Raw genomic sequence first — 9,838 nt, 5'->3', positions numbered from 1 at the left:
CATAATTCTTAGGTATACATGTACAAAGGACCGATCAAGGCCTTCACCTCAGTCAAGCCAAGCACACTGTCGACCTCCTTCGTAGGGTTGGTATAGTAGGTGCCAAGCCCTATGCAGCACCTTGCACCTCAGGCAAGCGATTGAAAAAGTTTGATGGTGACCCAATTTGGGACATTTCTCTTTACAGACACATTGTGGGTTCACTCCAATATTGCACACCTACTAGTCCTAATATTGCCTTCATTGTAAATCAACTTTGTCAATTCTTGCACTGTCGCACAACAACGCATTTCACTACAGCAAAAAGGGTTCTTCAAATACTTGAAGGTTAAAACATATTATGGTCTCTTTTTTACTCCTTATCCTTTGACTCTCCAAGCCTACTGTGATTCAGACTGGGCTGGAGATCCTACTGACCATAAGTCTACAAGTGGTTATGGGATATTTCTTGGAAATTGTTTGATCTCTTGGCAATCTAAGAAACAACTAGTGGTCTCAAGATTAAGCACTGAATCAGAATATCATTCAATGGCAATTGCTATAGCAGAACTATATTGGTTAAGGATGCTATTCTGAGAACTTCGGCTATCTATTTCTTCTTCACCAGTACTCTGGTGTGGCAACTTGGAAGTCATTTCACTTGCTTCCAATCCCATTTTCCTTGCAAGGATAAAGCACATTGAGATAAATTACCACTTCATTAGAGAGAAAGTTTGCACAAGGATATTGAGCCACAGTACATCTCCATAGCTGACCAATGTGCAGAAATCTTCATTAAAGGCTCAACATCAGCTTGATATTTATTCCTCAGAGACAAACTCATGATCTCTCCACCTCCCATGAATTTGAGGGGGGCTGTTAAGACATCTCAAGAGTCTAGTTCATCCTCGGACACTTCTAGTTCACGATTTGATCTCCAATGTTCAACTTCAGTTGCAATCTATACTTAGCTTATCATGTATATAGATATAGTCAAACCATAGAGTTTATCTTCTGTAACAAATGTTATCTTTTGTAACAAACATTATCTATAAATGCTTTTACATAGAGATCAATACAACCATAGTCAGTATTCTGGCTTTCCACAATCCTACTCAATTACTTTTACAAAGGCAAGCCAATAAATAAGAGACAAGTTTGGAGTCTTCCAATGGTTTGCCAATAGCTAGGTGCAAGAACATTGACATGAAGAGACTTTGTTTTTTGAAATAATTAGTAATGTTAGAATCATAGTTTTTTAGAGTAGAGAGTTGAAGTTGTATGTGAGTCGTTTGAGCATGAATGGGCAGAAAGCATGTGCTCTAATGAGAACCAAATGGCATGAGATGTGGATAGGCCAACAATTTGGGTAAGGACACGAGGACACAAGGAGACTCAAAATAACTTGGTCTCTTTGGAACCAAAGTGTGTAAGCGGGCTTGGGGAAGGAAACATCACCAACATGGGAGAGGTATTGGGGAATGGGAGTGATGGTATCATCAATACAACCAAAAAGCTATTGTCCACGAAGATACAATGTAATCTGTGCTTTCCACATGAGGTAATTTATCCTTGGTTAATTTTAGGATAATAAAATTCGAGAGGTTGGTGGGAGAGGACAGGGGGAGTATCAAATTATAGGGAAAAGCAATAGAGGAAGAACGTGTTACATAAGCTGAGTCAGAGGTTCTATTATTCTGAGAACCACAGTTGTTATCCTTATCTGGGTTGTTTTTGTGACTAAGTGCACTTGTATTTCCTAAAATGTTATTCTTTATTTTAGATTTTGTATCCTCTATCATACTAGTTTATATACCATATTTCAAATATGAAAAGTTACAAGTCATTTAAAATATGACACATCAATCAACACAAATAGAAATAAAAGAAAATATAGGATGAATAACTTCTTATTCTCATTTTATTACATGTAAGAGGTATTACATATGTAAGCCAATCTAAGCAATCTTGAAGTTCCACCACAGTGAGTAATCTTACAACTTTGATTTGTTGGATTTTAGAATGTTCTCATTTTACACAGTGAGATACCTAGCTTAGAATGAAAATTCAAGCTGGATAACTTGCTTCCCAGTAGAAGATGGATGACCACATTCGACTATCTGCCTTAATTTAAACATGGGCAAATAGCACATCAATTAATGCGTAGCGGATAATACTCGCTATCTATTTTTTTTTAAAAAAAATTAAAATTTTAAAGTATATTTAAATTTAAAAATATATAGGATGAATAAATTTAAAAATATATTGATGAACCATATTTTCTGACTGTATTTGAGGATGTTTGTTTTGGTTTTCTTTGAAGACATACAAATTTAGGGTGGAGTGAACATGTAGAATATTTAGATAAAGTGCTGGAATTATTAAGGAAGAATTAGTTGTATGCAAAGCTTTCCAAATGCAAATTTGGGGTGGCGGAGATCGATTATTTGGGACACGTGATTAATGAAAAGGGGGTGATGGTAGACCTGAGAAAGGTGGCGGCAATGTTGGATTGGCCTACGCCAAAAAGTATGAAGTCCTTAAGGGGTTTTGTGGGCTTAACGGGGTATTACCATAAATTTATTAAGAATTACAGTACTGTAGCAGCCATTTTGATAGATTTATTAAGGAAAAATTCATTTGTGTGGAATGAAGAGACAGCCAAGGCCTTTGAAGAGCTAAAATTAGTAGTGACCAGCCCTCCGGTTCTTAGATTACTAGACTTTTTCCAGCCATTTACAATCGAGTGCAACGCAAGTGGAAGGGGTATAGAGGCAGTCCTTTTGTAGGCAGGGCAGCCATTGGCATTTATGAGTAAGGCCCTTAAGGATAAAGCACTCCTCTCCACTTATGAGAAGGAACTTCTAGCCTTGGTGATAGCTGTGAGGAAGTGAAGGCCTTACTTTTTAGGCCAATCATTTGTAGTCAAAACTGATCAACAGACATTAAAGTTTTTATTGGAATAGAGGGTGGGAATTGTAGCTCAGCAAAAATGGGTTAGGAAATTAATAGGGTATGATTTTATGATTTCGTACAAGCAAGGGAAGGAAAATTTGGTTGTAGATGCCCTGTGAAGAAGAGGGGAGGAAGTGGACAGTTATAAAAGGACTCTTGTTATGATCTTCTTTCCTACACCTGATTGGATATAAGAACTAAAGGTGAGCTATCAGGAGTCGGTGGCGATGAGAGAACTCCTTAAAAATTTGCAAGAAGATTTAGCCTCCCAAAAAGGGTTTCAACTTCAGTAATGGCTAATACTGAAAATGGGAAGAAAGGTGGTGGTGCTGGAATCCACTTTCAAAAATAAAGTGCAGCATTATATTCATAGCCATCCCTTTGGAGGACACTCAGGCTACTTGAAGACTTATCAGCAAGCCAAGAATGATTTTTACTGAAAGGGGATGAAAAAAGATGTAAAAAAGTTGGTACGGGAGTGTGTGACATGCCAAGCTGTGAAATGTGCCTTAGCAAGCTTGGAAAAATGTGATCCTAGTGGTAGTGGATATGTTTACTAAATTTGGGCATTTATAATTGTATCCCACCTTTACACTGCCTTGACACTAGCTCAGTTATTTTTAAACTAGGTGTTTAAGTTACATGGTCTGCCTTGAACCATGGTAATTGATCGACACCCAATCTTTGTAAGTTCTTTCTAGAAGGCTGTCATTTTCTTACAATGATCAACACTAAACAAAACTCAGCTTACCATCTCCAATCAAATGGTCAAACAGAGCTTTTGAATAAGTGTTTGGAAACTTATCTAAGATGTTATATAGGAGTGAAGCCTCAGAAATGGGCCAAGTGCCTCCCATTTGCAGAATGGTGATATAATACCACATATCATATGGCAATCAAGACTACCCCTTTTGAAGCCCATAAGGGTACCGCCACCCCTATTGTTGTCCTATGTACCTGGAACATTAGCAAACATAGCAGTAGACCAAACATTAAGAACCAAGGATCAGATCATTCAAATATTGAAAGAAAATCTAAACATTGCTAGAAATTGTATAAAAGTGCAAGCTGACAAAAGAAGAACAGAAAGGAAGTTTGAAGTAGGGGACTGGGTTTACCTGAGACCACAACCTTACCACCAAAAATTTAGTTGCTAATCTGAGAAATTTCAAGCTAGCGCCCCCTTATTATGGTCCATTCCAAGTGGAGTAGAGAATTGATGAGGTGGCTTATCGTTTGAAGTTGCTGAGTTCTTCCCAAATCCACCTCCACAACTGAGTTCTTCCCAAATCCACCTCCTCACCTGATTTTCAATTAAATTTAAGACAATCAACTTTTTCTGGAAATTGCGCCAAAAACTTGACTCGCTCAAAATTGAATAGCACAAACGTTCTCCCAAGTGCAGAAGAATATCATATAATAATTAGGAATAAAATTCCTTGTGTTCTCCACAAGGAAAGCTTGCTTAAAATCAAATACATATAAAATGGTGAAAACATTCACAAAGAGAAAATAAGAATAGTGATATATATAATGAATAAAAGAGTGCACCGGAAATGAAAAATATACTGGTCGTGAACAAGATTAATATTTTTTAGATTTTTGAGTGTTGCAAAGAAAAGTAAACAATATCAAATTAAATAAGCAGAAATTTAAAAGCAAGAAAGCTAAATGGCATCAAATTAAACATGCAGGAATTTAAGATAAATTGGAAAAAAAAGGTTACAAGTGGAGGGAGAGAGATGGGCAGCAATAGTGTGGCCAAGAGGCTCTACAACTATGTTGAACGGTAGAATTTGGATTTGGCAGAAAACCATTCTACAACTATTTAGCAAGCGTTCGTTGTCCCCTCTTCCTCTCACAAAATAAACTGGAGAAAAGACTACAGGTGGAGAAGGAAGGATGGGTAGCAACAGTTGGGCTAGGGGGCTCTACAACTGCGCTGCCATCTCTCTCTCCTCACCTAAGTTCTCTAAAAATTAAAGAAAAGATTAGAGAAAAAAAACTACATTACACTACGCTATGGCTCTACTCAACTGAATGATCGAGGGCCCCTTTTCAATTCTCCTTCAGTTCTTTTTTATAGACGTGTGTCCCAGCAAAACCAAGCCAAAAAAAGCTTATGTGCTACCGTCCCAACGAAAAGCAAGGATGTGTTGTCCATGTCTGTGCATCACTTTCTCATTTCAATGTTGCCAAAAAGCTCCAGATCTCCGCCATCCACCTGCTCCTTTTAGTCACGCAGGAGCTGTAGCTTTCTTCTGTTTTTTTTTTTTTTTGTGCAAGTCTATCTAAAAACTCTCAAAAGAGTCTGCTGCATTTTTCTCTGCTGGTGTCTTCCATATGGTCTAATTTAATGAGGCAGACCAAGGCTGCAAAGCTTTCCATAAGTGTGCCATGATGCAGGCATGGAGCAGGGGTGTGATGTTTGATGTTTCATTTAATTTCCATGAAGTCATGTGGCACAGGAGCTGTGAGAGAACTTTTCCTGCATGTAGAAACATATAAAAACAAAAGAAAACAAAAGTTGTCATCCATGTGCAAAAGTTGTCATCCATGTCAAAAGTAATGCTTTCACATTGCTAGAGTGGCTTTGTCTATTTTTTTTTCAGCCCAATCTTTCAAATGAAAAGAATTGCATCTGCATGTTTCAAGTGCTGGGTGTGCTTGTGCTTCCCAACATTTCTCTTGGACTTATGGTCTTCAATTGGTGGTCCCATGTGATTTTGTCTTATATGTTGGTCAAAAACTGAAATATGGCTAAAATAGAGGCCATGTGCATCTGCCATTTACGGTCTCCTTGAAATCATGTATTGTCCTCTATTTGTAATCATGTATCAGTAAGAGCACTGGAGGAGGGGGGATTTTAAAAGCATAAAAGAAAATAACACACAAATAATAGAAAACCAAAAATAAATTAAAATGAAAATTAGAATATGAAAAATATATTGTGCATGTGAAGAATTCTTGCCTAATTAAATCACATGCTATAAAACTAAGCATAAACTATGATATTAATCAATTAAAATCAAAAGCTCAGATTTATGCTTATTTAACCATTTTTCTATCTAAAATCAATAATAATGTCATAAACGAATTAAAATATATTGGTTCTAGATATAAAATATGCAATAATTCAGCTTAATCATTAGCGCCTTCTTATTATGGTCCCTTCCAAGTGGAGCAGAGGATTGATGAGGTGGCTTATCGTTTGAAGCTGCCAAGTTCTTCCCAAATCCACCCTACCTTCTATGTTTTTTGCCTCAAGAGGAAGAATGGGACCCAGATTCAACCTCTTTCAACCCTTCTTCCCGTCGACTGGCATGGAGAAGTGCAACCTGAGCCCAAGGCAATAGTGGCTCATAGAATGGTTTGGCAGGGAGATAGGGCCGTAACTGAGATTTCGGTGAAATGGACAAGTTCTGCCGAGGAAGACGACACGTGGAAAAACTTGTGGAAGTTGCAGCAGCGTTATCAGTACCTTGTGGGCAAGGTGTTGTAATGGAGGGGGAGATTGTTATGAACCCTAGAATGAGTTAGGGAGAAACACAATTAAAGGGGAGTTTGAAGTGAAGGAGATCGTGAAGTGGCTAAGTGGAAGATAGGAAAACTAAGAACGACATCATGGAATAATTTGTCACCACCTAGGAAGTGGCCACGGGCCATGCCTTGACATGACCATTAACATGCCTCAAGGACGTGCCACAAGCATGCCATGGCCCATGCATGACATGCCCTTGCTACAGCCAGCCATCATGCAGCAGCACGCTAGCGAGGTTAGTGACCAGGCCAGAGTGCAGTAGCATGCGCAGCACAGTGCGCGCGCAAGCCAAGCTAGGCCATGCGCACATCTCACCAACCATGCATGCACACGATAGCACTAGTCATGCACAAGGCCAGGCCATGCACACAGCAGCTCCAGCCATGCATGTGCACGGCAGCACCAGCCATGCACACGGCCAAGCCCCACGAGTAGCAATGCCCATGGGCCATCCTAGTTCAAGACAAGCACCAAGGCAGGTCGTGGGCCACTATGGGTCCCATGACCAGATCTAGTTTATTTTATTATTATTTTATTTAATTGAGTCTTTTATTATTTATGGGACCTACTAGGGTTTCCACTTTATAAACCTATAAGTACAACCCTTAGCATTTCATTTTACTTTGTGGACAAACTATTGTCTAGAAGATCGCTTTTTGGTGCTTGGCACTTGGGCTATTTGGGTGCAATTTGTGAATCCTAAATAGAGGATCTTCAGCTTGCAATTCGTGAATGAGTTATGATTCATTTATCAATCTTATGACAAGTTTATTTTCACAATTCCATTGTTGATCTTACTTTCATTGTTATTTTCTCTTTGATTTCATTACGCCTTGCAAATCCATCATCATTCATGCCAACCTCATTCCCTTCTTCATTCATTGCTTCATTCTTCTATATAACACACTAGATCTACTATCCCAAGAAGATCTAGCCGTGTTGCCCATTACCATTCACTTTTCATATATTTTCCTACCCACCAAACACCAATTTAGCCTCCATCCATCTTTATTCCATTAACTACTCATTCCATAAGGCCATTCAACCCTAGATCTAGCCTAGATCTAGTTCCTCCATTTCCTTGGCTGAATACCCTAAATCCCATAAGGATTTTTCTACATTTTAGGAAATCCAAGCCCTAACCTCCACTAGTTCTTAATTATTAGGAGTTACCATAAAACCCACAAAGACCCTACCTTTCCTACCCTAGCCATACCCTCCATAAACCCTAAAGTGATCTTACACTTTTGGATCTAATTCATCCATCATAAACTTTAGCCTCACTTCCACAACCCTAAAATATCCTAAGAGGCGCCAATCATCATCATCAAACCCTAAGTCTTCCTAAGTGGCACCCACACCAAGAGAGACCATCCAATCCGTCCACATTGCACCATTGCTCATATTCATTCCATAGATTTTTCAATCCACAATCACCATTTAAACCATCATAATTTATCAAACACCATTTCTCAAGATACATACTCAAGTAAAGATAAGCAAGAAGACAAGGCACTTCGGTCATCTTAAGGAGAAGCGAAGTTAGAAGATTTTAATGTTTAGGGACTTGACCGAGGTCCCTAACATAATTGCTGGAGTGCATTGTTTTGACGGGTGAAGAAACATTGCGTTGAAGATGGATTAAAGTGCTGCGTTTTAGTGGTGTTATACACACCGTTTACTTTAGTTGGGTCTTGTTTTTTCATTATGTAAGTTGTGTCGTACGGTGATGTTATATGTATCATTTTTAATAAGTTGAGTTTGTCATTTTACTTACTATTATTTGATAGTGTCCTCTGCAGGTGAGAGGAGTGAAGTCCAGAGTTAGTTACTGGGGTGTGATATATGTAGTGGAAAAAAGAGAGAAAGAAGGATTTGGAATATTTTGTTGTTGATCATTTCCGTAATGGAGGTTGGGTTCCTCAAAGAACCCGTAGCTATGAATGAGTAGCTCTTTTGAGCTTTTTATCAAACACTTGCTGTGTATTCCCTTTCCTTCCTCATACAGTATTCTTTTACAATATATCACATCCATCATTATAACCAAACAACATAAAGCAATTTATATAATATATACTACATCCATCAATATAAACCCAATCGGATTAGAAAGTGGTTAACACAACCACCCTGGAGGGCCACTTCCCATAGTAGTCTTGTGGATTTTTTTTTAATTTTAATTTTTTACATTTTAAAAACCTTCTTTAAAAAAAAATAATCCTAATTTGTTTTCAGAGATAAGATGAGATTAAAATTGAAAGTTGAATAAAATATTATTATAATATATTGTTTTAATATTATTTTTGTATTGAGATTTAAAAAAGTTAAATTGTTTATTTTATTTTTATATTGAGATTTGAAAAAGTTAAATTGTTTATTTTATTTTGTATGGAAATTTAAAAAATTTGTAATGATTAAGATGAGATGAGAGTTTTCTGAGTATCTGGATATCCGAACGTAAATGCATATTTTGATTTGACTCTACACTCAACTGCGGATATTCATAGGGTTGCAAATGAACCGAATCGAGTCGAATTCAAACAGGTGGTCTAGAGCTCGTTTATCATATATATCTGCTCGAACTCGACTCGAGCTCAAAAAATATTAAGAATTTCTAATCAAGCTTGACTCGTCTAATGTAAATTATGATCGAACTCGAGTACAAAAAAATACTCGAGTTGATACAAGCTCAAGTAGCTTGACTCGAGCTCGGTTTAAATTTGATCCACAATTATTATTTTTTTGGTTGGCTAAAGCACAAATGAGGTTTTTTTTTTTGATAAATAAGCAAGATTATTTCTCTTAATTAATTTTAACTAGAAATATGAAAATATATATTAAATTGAGCTCTTAATGCTTATTAGACATAAATCAATGATTCATCACCTGCCATAATATAATTACAACTTACAAATAGGTAAAATAATAATTCTAACATCTAAGATATCATATCACATTAAATTACAATTTCAAATGATAGATCACTAATTATAATTACAATTTCTAGCAAACTTAAAAAATAATAAATTATAATTTCAAATGGTAAATCATTAATTACAATTACAATTTCCAGCAAACTTACAAAAAAAATAAACTGAGTAGCTTCAAAAGATTAGAGCTCATTTGATATGAGGCGCTTCATACCAATGTTTTAAATTTCGTTCCGTTCCGGCCGGAATTTGCCGTTCCGGTGTAGTGTCTGGTACACTCTACCAACACATTCCGTTTCGTTCTAAATTTCAGTCATTTCGGTCTCGTTTCAGCCATTCCGGTCAAATTCCGGTCATTTCGGCCGGAATTGAGCATTTTCGTCTCCATTCCGTTTCGACAATTTTTGTAATTTTCTTATACTTAGATGACATT

The sequence above is a fragment of the Carya illinoinensis genome, chromosome 8 (assembly GCF_018687715.1).
Source record: "Carya illinoinensis cultivar Pawnee chromosome 8, C.illinoinensisPawnee_v1, whole genome shotgun sequence".
In the NCBI taxonomy this organism is placed as follows: domain Eukaryota; kingdom Viridiplantae; phylum Streptophyta; class Magnoliopsida; order Fagales; family Juglandaceae; genus Carya; species Carya illinoinensis.
Note: the sequence above shows the minus strand (reverse complement) of the source record.